This window comes from Phyllobates terribilis, unplaced genomic scaffold (assembly GCF_046119375.1).
Source record: "Phyllobates terribilis strain yellow unplaced genomic scaffold, ASM4611937v1 Scaffold_3__8_contigs__length_932513732, whole genome shotgun sequence".
Classification (NCBI taxonomy): Eukaryota; Metazoa; Chordata; class Amphibia; order Anura; family Dendrobatidae; genus Phyllobates; species Phyllobates terribilis.
Genome location: NW_027362763.1, coordinates 7,929,435 through 7,944,089, shown reverse-complemented (window position 1 = coordinate 7,944,089; position 14,655 = coordinate 7,929,435). Strand labels below are relative to the sequence as shown.

Below are 14,655 nucleotides of genomic sequence, written 5' to 3'. Positions count from 1 at the left end.
TTCTCCAGTTATAGTCGTCTTGTACTGTAATAAGGAGTAGCTGGGGTAACTATGGGATTAGGAGTAGAAAGAATATAACTATTTGATTAAAAAAATAAATCAGCGAAAGAAGCTTTGAAGGAATCAATCTCGCTACCTCTTGCATGCTAAGCCATTAATAAACATAAATGCTAATATACGATGGTCCCCAGCACTTATATACTTCTTTATGTGTTCTATTCTATACTGGAGTAGACATGCTGCCGGATTTTCGAGGACACATCTTGCAGCAATAATGCTACCATTGTACTGACACCCATCATCTGCCAACTTAGTAAACTTGTTGGGGTGCCATCACAGGACGAGCCTCCCTGACACTCTGACTTCTGTCACCCAGCTAGCTGCCTCACTGTCCTGCAGCTCCGTGCTACCATCCTCCCCCACATCTATCCCCGCGAGCACCTGCTCATTGAGGAGCAAACTCCTTTCCATAATGTCTATGGTTCTCAATGTTGCCATCTCTTCATTTATACCTGGTGGTATAAATGATGGTGATGGTCAGTGTGAAAGGGAGACATTATGGAGTGAGCCAGTGTAAAGGGGGACACTATGGAGAGGAGCAATATGGGGGTACATTATATAGAGTGTTATTGAGGGGGGGGGCATTATGGTGAGGGGCAGTGTGGGGGGACGTTATGGAGAGGGGCAGTATGAGGGACATTATATAAAGGGGCAGTATGCTGAGGACATTATTGAGAGCGGCAGTGTGTTGGGGACATTATGGAGAGCGGCAGTGTGGGGGACTATTATGGAGGCAGTGTTGTGGGGATGTTTTGTAGAGGGAGCACTGTGAGGGGCAATTATTTATTCAGGGGCACAGCATAGGAGACATCTTTATTTATATGGCAGCATAATGATACTTTTATTGTTAAGGGCACCATGTCGGGATGTGCTGCTGAAGATGGAGAAGAGACAAGTCTGCAGAGATGAGCTCTGGGTGTGGAGTCTCATCATGACATCTGTGCTACATGGAGACGAAAGTGATGGGAACAAGTCCAATCAGGGAAGATGTCACCTATAAGGCACCTGGATGCAAATATTTGTTTTTGTGATACTGACTACGTCTCATCAATACTGTGATTCTTTCATGGTCTGCAGTCTGATGATTGCTGGTAACAATAACTCCCAGTATCTCATTAACATTGTTGAGGACATAATGAGAATAGTAGGTTCATGTGATACAATTACATATGGAGCTGACCTGACATTACAATTAATTTCTGTATTAAGCCTGATACTTTATACATATACTGATGGTGGTTCTGGCGCTGCACTAATATACTGAGGGTAGTTCTGGCACTGCAGTTATGTAATGCCGGTGATTCTGGTGCTGCATTTATTTACTGCCTGCTATTCTGGTGCTGCATCCATATTCTGACAGTGGTTCTGGCACTGCATTCATGTACTGCTGGTGGTTCTGGTGCTAAATTCATGTACTGATGGTGGCTCTGGTGCTGCGCATTCATGTACTGATGGTGGTTCTGGTGCTGCATTCATGTAGTGATCGTGGTACTGGAGCTGCATTTATGAACTGCTAGTGGTTCTGGTACAACATTATAGTACTGTCGGTGCTTCTGGTGCTGCATTTATGTACTGCCTGTAGTTTTGGCACTTCATTCATGTAATGACTGTGGTTTTGGTGCTGCATTCATGTAGCAATCCATAATGTGCTTCATGGCAGTGTTAAAACTTAAAAATATTTCAAACTTAGAGATTTTAAATTGCAGAGGATTTGGCAAGTTTCTGCTCCAAAAACCCAGTTTAACACTGATTTTTTTTTTAGACAAAACTCTCCAAATCCGCTTCAAATACTCAAAACTTGGTTCTGGTAATGTATTAATGTTCTGACTGTGGTTCTGGTGATGTATTCATTTACTTAAAGGGAATCTTTCACCACTTTGGAGTTATCAGACTTCTACTATGGCCATATAGAAAAGTAAATCTATACATACCTGTATGGCCCATAGCAGAGATCTGATTGCAGATAAAAGCACTTTATTCAATTCTGTTTTGTACAGGCTTGGCGTCCGGGGGACGCCAAGAAATCCCCGCCTATGTGCTTATTATTCCCCCAAATCCCCGCCTATGTGCTTATTATTCCCCCAAATCCCCGCCTATATGCTTAATTATCATATCATTATCTGTGACAGGCCCTGTGATGTGCAATGTGCTCCCTGACCTCCCGGGCATGCGCAAAGCGCCACTCACATAGAGCTCACATAGAGTGCGCTTTGCTTCATCCCGGCCCCGTCTCTCTGTGCACTGTGCTGCAGGTTTCTATTGCGCAGGTCCCGGGGAGTCGCTGTCACTTTCCAGCGCCTGCGCAATAGAACCCTGCAGAGCAGTACACAGAGAGACAGGGCCGGAATTATGCAAAGCGCGCTCTATGTGAGCTCTATGTGAGCGGCGCTTTGCATATGCCCGGGAAGTCAGGGAGCACAGTGCACATCACAGGAACCTGTGACCTGCAGGGGAGGGGGGGAATATAATAACTAAGCACATAGGTGGGGATTTGGGGGATTAATAAGCATATAGGTGGGTATTAGGGGGAATAATAAGCACATAGGCGGGGATTTAGGGGAATAATAAGCACATAGGCGGGGATTTGGGGGGATAATAAGCGCATAGGTGGGGATTTGGGGGAATAATAAGCACATAGGCAGGGATTTAGGGGAATAATAAGCACATAGGTGGGGATTTAGGGGAATAATAATCACATAGGCAGGGATTTAGGGGAATAATAAGCACATAGGCGGGGATTTAGGGGAATAATAAGCACATAGGCGGGGATTTGGGGGAATAATAAGCACATAGGTGGGGATTTGGGGGAATAATAAGCACATAGGCGGGGATTTCTTGCCGTTCCCCGGACACTAAGCCTGTACAAGACAGAATTGAATAAAGCACTTTTCTCTGCAATCAGACCTCTGCTATGGGCCATACAGGTATGTATAGATTTACGTTTCTGTTCCCTGTATGGCCATAATAGAGGTCTGATAACTCCAAAGTGGAGACAGATTCCCTTAACACCTTAAAGGAAACTGGTCATGTCCTAGCTACTATCTACACTGCCCCCATAGCGTTGTTAGTAAAGCACTAACATCCTTTTTCATTAAAATTGGTGGTAATATAATGATTTTCTAACATTATATATGACTCGCCCCCTGGGCCCTGGGGCACGCGGATCCGGGCGATAGGGGAACAATGGGGGTAGTAGTAGTGGCGGCCCGGTCCCGCGGCTCAGGGTGGTCAGGCCAATGGTAGTCTGCTATGAGCTCCAAATAATGTCCGACTACGCCACCCGTGGATTGCGGTTATTAGGAACCGCCGCTGCAAGGCAGTGCGCTGGGGCTGATGATGGGTGCAGCTGAGGTGATGTGACTCCCTACGGGAAGAGTGCAGCCCCAGGGCAGTGTAGTGGATGTTGGGAGTGATGGTAGTGCGGGTCCCGGTGCTGATAGTGCTGGAGGCGCGAAGGAGCACACAGACAACAAGTTACAGTCCAGGGTCTTTACTCACAGTTCGTTTGTTCCAGGTCACTTCGGCCAGCAGTGACCGCCCGAGCCGTGCTGCGTCCACCAGGTGAGGGGCTCGGTCAACTCCCAGGCAGTTCAGGAGCATGGCACAGGACCCCCTTTTATCCTTTCTCTGGCCTGCCTCACCAGTGACCCACTTTTGTCCAGCTGCCGCGGACCTGTGCGGTTAAACGTGGGCCCCGTCCTCCGCTGTCCTATATGGTGCCTTCCTAGCAGGTTTGATGAGGTGTCGCACCAATATATGATCACGACGACCGGTCTTTGGCTGAGGGTTGTTTCTCCTCCACCAACTTGGGATCCGGTACCCTTAATCTGCCTGACCCTGCACCCTGGATTCTCGTGGGTTCTTAGGGTCCCTTCCACCTTCTTGTTCCTGAGCCCTTCTGTTTCTCTGTCTCTCCTTCTTTGCAGTTCCTTTCTGTTTCTGTTCCTTTCTCTTGGAGCTGAGATGAGCCAGAATCTCAGCTCCCCTTCACCTCCTCCTCGGCCTCTTCTCCAGGCCCACTTCTCCTTCTCCTCTCAGGCCCCGGCCTCTTCCCTAGGCCTGCCTCTGGAGCAGCACTCAGCCTGAGCTGCTGCTCCCTGTCTTCTCCTCTCCACAGAACCTAGATCTAAGATGGTGCCCACCTTTTATACCTCCCTCTAGCCATGAGCCCAGGTGACCAGCAACCAATGGGCTCCTTCCTACACTCAGGAACCGCCCCCTATCTGCCCTTACAGCACTGGGTGTTCCACCCCTCCCTCCCCACTCCAGCAGGGACATGGTCGGTCGTGCCTGCACTTATGTCTGGTGGGAGCACCGTTGAGCTGTCCCTCGGAAATGGGGTGTGTGTGCTGTATGCAGCTAACTGAGCCCTGGTCCATACTCCATCCTTACCCGGGAGTGGAATATCACACCTCCGGTCTGAGGTGCAATGCCCCTGTAGCGGCCGAACCCTCGGGGCGCTACATATACACTTTGTCCTACCTGCTGTATTCATTCATAGTAGTGTGATCCTACTACTCAGTCATGGGCAGCCGGTAGGACCTCACGTGTAGGATAGATGTCTCCTCCTCGGAGCACATTGTGGAGTTGGGTGGTGACACTAATGTCTTCTCCTCAGAATAGACAAAGCTGTGTGTGTAGATAGTGAGCCAGTGAATGCATCTGTAGTCGTGGCCGAGTGGTTAAGGCGATGGACTAGAAATCCATTGGGGTCTCCCTGCGCAGGTTCAAATCCTGCTGACTATGTGGAAGATCTTGTTTTTTTTTTTTTTTTTTTTTAAAAATACAAATTTAATCTAAAATGGGAGGCCGTTGTATATACGAGGCTGTCGTAGGTGGACGGACTACTCCTGTCATTTCTATATGACTGACGGATCAGTTGTAGAAATCATTTTCTATATGATTATAGAAGTAATCCACCTCGTTAGTGCCACCTATAGGTGGATATCCTGTAAATCATCTAAAGAGACAGAAATTTACAAGGCACGGGCCTTTAGGGCCACTAACAGGATCATTTTCTTCTTTATGGAGAGGATCTATCTTGGATACATTACATAAAAACTTATTACCAACTAGATCGTCATAAGGAGAATCCGGAGCTTCCATGGATCCGGACGATCTCTGACTGTAGAAACCTCCCTCATCGGTGATTACTGTAATGTACTGATGTAACGTCCGCCATCAGGAGACGGGTCTGGAGACTTTATGGCAGGCTCTTAGTTATTTTCTTTGCCATGCTGTCCAGTTCTAGGATGCCCGGTGTTGTCTGTGTATGAAGATGCCGGTCCCACAATGGCTGTTCCATGTTCATGATTCACATTAGTGATTGGTGTCATATTTGGATAGTTAGGAGGCCGACACCATCTGTTGGTGACCTGCAATAACATTCAATGGGGGTGTTGATGGGTTGACAGTGGGAGCCACCCCCTCTAACTGTTTTGGTGTTATGGTCGCTATTGGTTGTGGCATCTAAGGAAACAAAGAGGAGGAGAGGTGCGAGACGAAGAGCGGGATACTTACCTAACTCCTGTAGCCAGTTTAAGGCCTTCGATACCACGACCAATCGTGGCCATCACACCTAAAGAACACATCAAAACAGAAAGTATAGCCTGCCATTGGGTGACACGAGAGGTAAAAGTTGCAGTGAAAAGCAAGATCCTAAGAACGTGAGAGGAAATGGGATCGATACTTGCATCCTCCACCTTTTCTTCAAATGGAGGAACAGTTATAATTGAGTTATTCTTTTCATTTTTTAGTCCTGATCAAGTAATCCCCCTGTTTAAACTGTATTACAGTATGAGGCGACCATCACTGGAGAACTACGAGGTCCTACTGTACATAAATCTACAACAGAAGAGTAACTGCTCCGAGAGGTGATGGCACCGAGATTGTACGGCCATTACTAATCATTAAGGAGCCGATAGAGCCGAGCACCGCACTACTTATTACTTTCAAGTCTACAAAATTGTGGGAGAAATTCTGTCACAGGATAGAGATATCTTTGTACTGAGTTCACCAGTAGATAAAAAAATATTTTGAATTGAGAGTCCTCAGTGGCTGATACCTTCTAATGTTGAACTGAAAAGATGGTGATAAACATCAGCTCTGGAGACTCCACCCGGTCTCTTCATCAGGCTCAGTATAATACAAAATTTGAAGGGTCACATATTTATACTCAACATAATACAGAATAATGCAGTAATAAGACAAGTGTCGTGAAGCAGATCGATCAATCTGAGAAGGGGAGAAGCAGATGTGGCAGTAAATAATGATTGAGCTCTGGTCCAGGTTTGTGATGACCCCACAAGGTCAGAGGTGCACATTTCTTAATTCATGTAAAAAGACATAAATCCATCCAATATCTGCTTTCCTATTCTGTGTCACCGGTCATCATAAGTTTGTGCTCCCAGACTCTTCTGTCTCTGAGATTAACTAACAGGCCAGACAGAATAACTGAGGTGCAGGTCGGGGGGCACCTGGGAAATAGTGACCACAACATTATACAATTCCACATGTGCTTCAGTAGGGTGCCCAGCAAGGGAGTCACAAAAATACTGAACTTCAGGAGGGCAAAGTTTGATCAGCTAAGAGATGCCCTTCACCTTATAGACTGGGATAGTATCTTTAGTAATAGGAGCACGGATAGAAAATGGGAAATTTTCAAAACAATCCTACATAGTCACTGTAGAAGGTACATATCTTATGGGAATAAAAGGGCTAGGAATAGGAGGAAGCCAATGTGGCTAAATAAGGAAGTCAAGAGGGCAATGAAAAACAAAAAAAGGGCTTTCGGTAAACTTAAACAAGAAGGCAGCGAGGAAGCGCTAATATCTTATAGGGAAAAAAACAAAATCTGTAAGAAACAAATAAGAATAGCAAAAGAGGAGACAGAGAGACTAATTGCGAAGGAAAGTAAAACCAATCCCAAACTGTTCTTTAACTATATAAACAGTAAAAGGATTAAAACTGATGGAGTTGGCCCATTGAAAAATAACCTGGGTAAAATCATAGAGGGCGATGAGGGTAAAGCAAACCTACTCAATAGCTTCTTCTCCACTGTTTTCACAAAAGAAAACAATTTATCGGAGGAAATGCAGAGTGATAAAGTAAACCCTCCGCTAAATATCACCCACCTAACCCAGGAGGAAGTTCAGATACGCCTAAATAATATCAAAATAGACAAGTCACCAGGCCCAGATGGCATACACCCCCGGGTACTAAAAGAATTAAGTAATGTGATAGACAGGCCGCTGTATCTTATATTCAAGCACTCTTTATGGACAGGGACTGTCCCACTAGACTGGCGCCAAGCAAATATGGTACCAATATTCAAAAAGGGGTCTAAAAGTGACCCTGGGAACTATAGACCAGTCAGCTTAACGTCTGTTGTGGGTAAATTGTTTGAAGGATTTCTTAGAGATGCTATTGTAGAATATCTTAATGATAATAACTGTCTAACTCCATATCAACATGGATTCATGAGGGATTGCTCCTCCCAAACAAACCTGATGGCCTTCTACGAGGAGGTGAGCTCACAGCTGGACCGGGGAGAGTCAGTGGATGTTGTATACCTGGACTTCTCCAAAGCGTTTGATACCGTGCCACACAAAAGGTTGGAATATAAAATGAGAATGCTTGGTCTGGGGGATAATGTGTGCAAGTGGGTAAATAGCTGGCTGAGTGATAGAAAGCAGAGGGTGGTTATCAATGGAGTAAGCTCAGGGGGTGTCAGGGTTACTAGCGGGGGGCCTCAAGGGTCTGTCTTGGGCCCTATATTATTTAATATATTTATTAATGATCTAGTGGAAGGGTTGCATAGTAAAATAGCAATATTTGCAGATGATACTAAACTTTGTAAAGTAGTTAATACAGATGAGGATAGGGCACAGCTACAGGAGGATTTAGATAAATTGGGGAGTTGGGCCAAAAAATGGCAAATGGAGTTCAATGCCGATAAATGTAAGGTCATGCACATGGGAAAGAAAAACAGCAGTCACCCATACATATTAAATGGGAAACTGTTGGGGAAATCTGACATGGAGAAGGACCTGGGCGTCTTGGTTAACAGCAAATTAAATTGGAGTGCCCAGTGTCAGGCAGCAGCTGCGAAGGCAAATAGAGTCATGGCATGCATCAGAAGAGGAATAGGGGCATATGATGAGAACATTGTTCTTCCTCTGTATAAAGCGCTGGTAAGGCCGCACTTAGAATATTGTGCACAGTTCTGGGCTCCGGGGCTCAGGAAAGACATATTGGAGCTAGAGAGGGTACAAAGGAGGGCGACTAAGGTAATAAAGGGAATGGAGGGACTATAATACCCAGAGAGGTTGTCAAAATTAGGCCTATTTACATTGGAAAAGAGAAGGCTTAGGGGAGACCTCATAAACATGTATAAATAGATCAGGGGGCACTACAGAGATCTCTCCCATGACCTGTTTATACCAAGGATGGTAACAAAGACGAGGGGGCACACTATGCGTCTGGAGGAAAGGAGGTTCCTGCACCAGCATAGAAGGGGATTCTTTACGGTCAGAGCCGTGAGACTCTGGAACTCTCTGGGAGAGGAAGTGGTGATGTCCAACTCACTTAATCAGTTCAAGAGAGGCCTGTACGCCTTTCTTGAGAACAATAAAATTACATCTTATGCTTAGTGACAGTTAATTAATCCAGGGATTTAATCTGACTGCCAGATTGGTGTCGGGAAGTGAATTTTTTCTCAATGATGTAAGTTGGCCTATACCGCATGGTTTATTTTGCCTTCCCCTGGATCAACGCTGCGGAATAGCTGCAGTGCACAAGAAATAGGCTGAACTGGATGGACGCTTGTCTTTTTTCGGCCTTATAAACTATGTATCTATGTAACTATGTGTATTTTTCTTTCAATACCAGCAATTTCATGTCCATGATGCTATGATCAGGGCTACAGAAATCTTTAGCCACTGGTAATCTTTTTCCTTTAATCATTTGGCGATTTGCAATTGTAGTCACCTACCATCCAGATAGATGACTACTAGAGGGATCCAATGTCTTTCTTTAGTTTTGTAATGTAGGAGATGATTCCTTGATATTCTGGTGGCTTTTGAAATCTGGTTTTTAATTGTTGTTGGATGGTAGCCATGATTCAAAAGTGATATATAGGGTCTGGCAGGGCTGGACTGGCCCACCAGAGAACCGGAGAATCCTCCGGTGGTCCCTGGCTTCTCCTTCAGGAGAGTTCATAGTGCAAATCTTGCAGCTGCTATGGGGCACTTGAGTGCGGGAGAAAGGAGGACCCTCAGAATCAAATCCTCTGGTGGGAACATTGTTCTTCAGTCTGACTCTGGGGTCTGAACATTTCTCAGTTTATCTGATGGCTCAATGAGATTTTATGTGTTTGGGATGAAACCTGTCCCATGTAAAGTGAACCTGACATCTGATACATAATGCCACGTTCGTGGCCACCGGCTGTATGATCTCAGCCAGGCATGTTTAACTCTAAAACGCTGCAGCATTTCATAGAAAAACATATTGTAATGGCCCCCGGGGTCCGAGACGCGCTGTAGGAGATTGTCTTCAAACTGTTTTCCCATAGACCTTCATATATAAAATAAAATACAAGGAACAAAAAACACATCAAGCCCATAAAAGAAGATCACATAAAAGTTGTGATGGAGTTTTATAAGCTCAAAGACAATACGACAGTGATGAAATGTATTCAATACCGTTATATTGTTTTCTAGTTAATAACAATATTTATTCACATAATACAACTATACAATTTCTCAGGGAACAATTGAAACTTAATTTCCGTTTCCAGGAATCGAACCCAAGACCGTCCATATGAAAACCCGACATCATCCAGTGTTATAAAACCGAAGAGAGGAGACACCGATACCTAAACGTAGAAACCTCCCAGGACATCGTCTGAGCGATCATAAGTCACTGGAATAAGAATGAGAATGTCTGAATGTAGAGGAAATTCCCAGGATTCTGTGGTGTCGTCCTCCGACCCAGGAGCTCAATAGTCACCATCAGCCGCTAATGAGCAATGTGCACTGAGCCGAAATGTTGGTTATTTGCTGTTCAGGCAGAGCTGCTGAGCACAGACGTCTCTGTGGCGCAATTGGTTAGCGCGTTCGGCTGTTAACCGAAAGGTTGGTGGTTCAAGCCCACCCAGGGACGTTGGTGTCTTTTGCTTGGACAGCTACCCAAATTGCTTTATGTTGTCAATTAATTATTTTCAAAATTCACGGATTCTATATAATTCGCATTTTTGGAATACAAGTAACATGAACCCAGCAAGACAGCCCCTATAAGGCACAGATCTGTAATTAGTGTCCATCAGAAGAACTTCTCATGTAGTCAGCAGGATACAAACCTGCACGTGGAGACATTAACAGATTTATAGTCCTTTGCCTCCACCAAGCGACCAAGCGACGCGGCTTCACTTGTCTCCTGGTAAATCATTCACAGAAAGTCACTTTTCTTTTTCGGCTTGCACCATTCATTCGTATCTTATGCGCCAGTTTCTTCAGTGTCGCAGGCGGTTCTTACATTTTGTTGCAAAATCATTTAGCATTTTTCTCTTCCACCTTTTAGGAGTCTTTTTAGAGCGAAAAGTGACATGTTCGGCTAAAATGTCCCCAAACTTGCAGAAAAACTATAGACGTCCATAAATTCACTCCATGGGGAGACTGGAGAACATCTTCTAACAAAAATGTGTTGACTTTTTAAAAAGTGACAATTGGATGAGTCGAAAACATCTGGAACAGGGGTGGGGAACCTCAGGCCCGCGGGACATTGACAGCCCTCGATGGCCTTTTATCTGCCCCCGGGTAGATATCCGGGGACCCCAGTACTTGGGGCCGGCAGCTGTATTGTGACGGTTAATGTCTCCTCGCTCGGTGAGCATGTGTACGCAGTCTTCACTGCCGAACGTTGAGGCGCGTGCAATGAAATATTACGTCCTGACACCAGCGCCGCGTCACGACGGACTTAATTAGCGGGTAATTTATACGCCCCCCCGAAGGATGGTACAATGATCCACATGGCCCCTGGAAGAGAAAAGATTCCCCACCCCTGATGTAGAAACTCCAAACCTCGCCCACAATGGGGACCAGAAGAAAAAACAGGTGAACACAGAGGAAATAGACTTAAAAAAGGCTCAAAGTAAGTAATGACTGAGGTACAGCCGAAAAACACAATCATGAATCGAGGCCAAAGAGCTAAAAACATCATCTTCTGAAAAAGGCAAAAATGAGGAGGAAGAGAGGGAGGAAACTTCTGTCCGCATAATCCGCTGTAAGTGAAGAACCGTAATGACCCTAATAGAAACCCTACTTCAGGAGGACGGACGGCGAGGAGGGATTGTTAAGGAAAATTAATATTTTGGCCAATGTGACCCCACCAGTAATGTGGCTGCTTAATTCTGGAGATAATTATACTCTACTAACAATAAGTAATAAAATGTCCTACGAACCAGAATCGAACCCGTGAGCTAAGGATGTCTGTGCCCCACTACAGTCCTCTGCGCTCTACCAGCTGAGCTATCGAAGGCTTGTGTACTGCAGCTCTCCTGCCATCATCACCTCACTGCGTCTCCAGGTTTATGGGTCACATAATACTGGACATTTCTATAATATATTATACATGTACATTAATTACTGGTCAATAAGATTCTGACTGTGATAATAATAGGGTAACAGCCAAAAAAAGGAAAAACATCTTCCCATACCGGGAGTCAAAACCAGGCTGCTTGGATGAAAACCAGGAATCCTAACTGCTAGACCATATGGCAGAGACGCAACAGTGAGACATTGGCGTTAGAATGATGGAAAGAAGCTAAGCAGCAAGTCCAGAGGTGATAGGGGAGAAAGAAAGATTGTAGAATCTCCATAAAAAAAGTACCTGAGCTGTATGTGAGCTGTATGGGAAATATCCTGTGACCTTTCATGTACTTCCCCCAGGCAGAGCGATGGAAGCTAGAAAAAAACGCCATCCTCCTCTTCAAGTGTTGGTGGTATAGTGGTGAGCATAGCTGCCTTCTAAGCAGTTAACCTGGGTTTGATTCCCGGCTAATGCAGAGCATTTTTTTTTTTTTTCAGCATTAACTACACTGCTCAAAAAAATAAAGGGAACACTTAAACAACAGAATGTAACTCCAAGTAACTCAAACTTCTGTGAAATCAAACTGTACACTTAGGAAGCAACACTGATTGACAATCAATTTCACATGCTGTTGTGCAAATGGAATAGACAATAGTTGGAAATTATTGGTAATTATCCAGACACCCTCAATAAAGCAGTGGTTCTGCAGGTGGGGACCACAGACCACATCTCAGTACCAATGCTTTCTGGCTGATGTTTTGGTCACTTTTGAATGTTGGTTGTGCTTTCACACTCGTGGTAGCATGAGACGGACTCTACAACCCACAGAAGTTGCTCAGGTAGTGCAGCTCATCCAGGATGGCACATCAATGCGAGTTTTGGCAAGAAGGTTTGCTGTGTCTGTCAGCGTAGTGTCCAGAGGCTGGAGGCTCTACCAGGAGACAGGCAAGTACACCAGGAGACATGGGGGGGGGCATAGGAGGGCAACAACCCAGCCACAGGACCACTACCTCCATCTTTGTGCAAGGAGGAACAGGAGGAGCACTGCCAGAGCCCTGCAAAATGACTTCCAGCAGGCCACAAATGTGCATGTGTCTGCACAAACGGTTAGAAACCGACTCCATAAGGGTGGTATGAGGGTCCGACTTCCACAGATGGGGGTTGTGCTCACAGCCCAACACCATGCAGGACGCTTGGCATTTGCCACAGAACACCAGGATCGGCAAAGTCGCCATTGGCGCCCTGTGCTCTTCACAGATGAAAGCAGGTTCACACTGAGCACATGTGACAGACGTGACAGAGTCTGAAGACGCCGTGGAGAGCGATCTGCTGCCTGCAACATCCTTCAGCATGACCGGTTTGGCAGTGGGTCAGTAATGGTGTGGGGTGGCATTTCTTTGGGGGCCAGAGGTAGCCTGACTGCCATTAAGTACCGAGATGAGATCCTCAGACCCCTTGTGAGACCATATGCTGGTGCGGTTGGCACTGGGTTCCTCCTAATGCAGGACAATGCCAGACCTCATGTGGCTGGGGTGTGTCAGCAGTTCCTGCAAGATGAAGGCATTGAAGCTATGGACTGGCCCGCCCGTTCCCAAGACCTGAATCCGATTGAGCACATCTGGGACATCATGTCTCACTCCATCCAACAACGTCACGTTGCACCACAGACTGTTCAGGAGTTGGCGGATGCTTTAGTCCAGGTCTGGGAGGAGATCCCACAGGAGACCATCCGCAACCTCATCAGGAGCATGCCCAGGCGTTGTAGGGAGGTCATACAGGCACGTGGAGGCCACACACAATACTGAGACTCATCAGGAGCATGCCCAGGCATTGTAGGGAGGTCATACAGGCACGTGGAGGCCACACACAATACTCAGCCTCATCAGGAGCATGCCCAGGCATTGTAGGGAGGTCATACAGGCACGTGGAGGCCACACACAATACTCAGCCTCATCGGGAGCATGCCCAGGCATTGTAGAGAGATCACACAGGCACGTGGAGGCCACACACAATACTCAGCCTCATCAGGAGCATGCCCAGGCGTTGAAGGGAGGTCATACAGGCACGTGGAGGCCACACACAATACTGAGACTCATCAGGAGCATGCCCAGGCATTGTAGGGAGGTCATACAGGCACGTGGAGGCCACACACAATACTCAGCCTCATCAGGAGCATGCCCAGGCGTTGTAGGGAGGTCATACAGGCACGTGGAGGCCACACACAATACTGAGACTCATCAGGAGCATGCCCAGGCATTGTAGGGAGGTCATACAGGTACGTGGAGGCCACACACAATACTGAGACTCATCAGGAGCATGCCCAGGCGTTGTAGGGAGGTTATACAGGCATGTGGAGGCCACACGCAAAACTCAGCCTCATTTTGACTCGTTTTAAGGACATTACATCACAGTTGGATCAGCCTGTAGTGTGTTTTTCCACTTTAATTTTGGGGGTGACTCCAGATCCCGGCCTCCATTGGTTAATAAATGTGATTTCCATTGATGATTGTTGTGTGATTTTGTTGTCAGCACATTCAGCTTTCTACAGAACAAAGTATTCAATGAGGAGATTTCATTCATCAGATCTAGGAGGGGGGATTTCACTGTTCCCTTTAGTTTTTTGAGTTGTGTATAATAAATCCTCCTCCGAAAAATAGAGCTCGAGAGAAAACCTTGAGTCTCTTCTGTCACCAAATGTCAACTTTACTTCCACATCATTTTCTAATCCGCTTTTTATCTTCTTATGATGTTAGAAGGCTTAAAAGCTTTTATTTTTTCAATGAAATGTACAAAATTTACCAAACCTGTTTTTTTTTTGTGACAACTTGAGTCTTGAAGTAGTTTTAAGGGGTCTATATGTCATATTGTGCCCAAACAAGACCCCGTTTACAAAGCTACAACCCTTAAAGTTTTCAGAGCACATTCAGGAATTGTATGAACCCTTCAGGTGCTTTATAGGAAAACAAAAGGAAAAAATGACATTTTATTTTTTTCACTAAAATTTTACTT

At 45.7% G+C, this 14,655-nt stretch overlaps 2 non-coding genes across 2 annotated transcripts; both read left to right on the top strand.

Moving 5' to 3' along the window:
* Nucleotides 1-4,724: 4,724 nt before the first annotated feature.
* On the top strand, nt 4,725-4,806 carry TRNAS-AGA (transfer RNA serine (anticodon AGA)). The gene has a single exon. It is a non-coding gene; the product is annotated as a tRNA-Ser (tRNA).
* A 5,341-nt stretch (nt 4,807-10,147) lies between these two features.
* TRNAN-GUU (transfer RNA asparagine (anticodon GUU)) lies at nt 10,148-10,221 on the top strand. Its single transcript has one exon. It is a non-coding gene; the product is annotated as a tRNA-Asn (tRNA).
* The last annotated feature ends 4,434 nt before the right edge of the window (nt 10,222-14,655 follow it).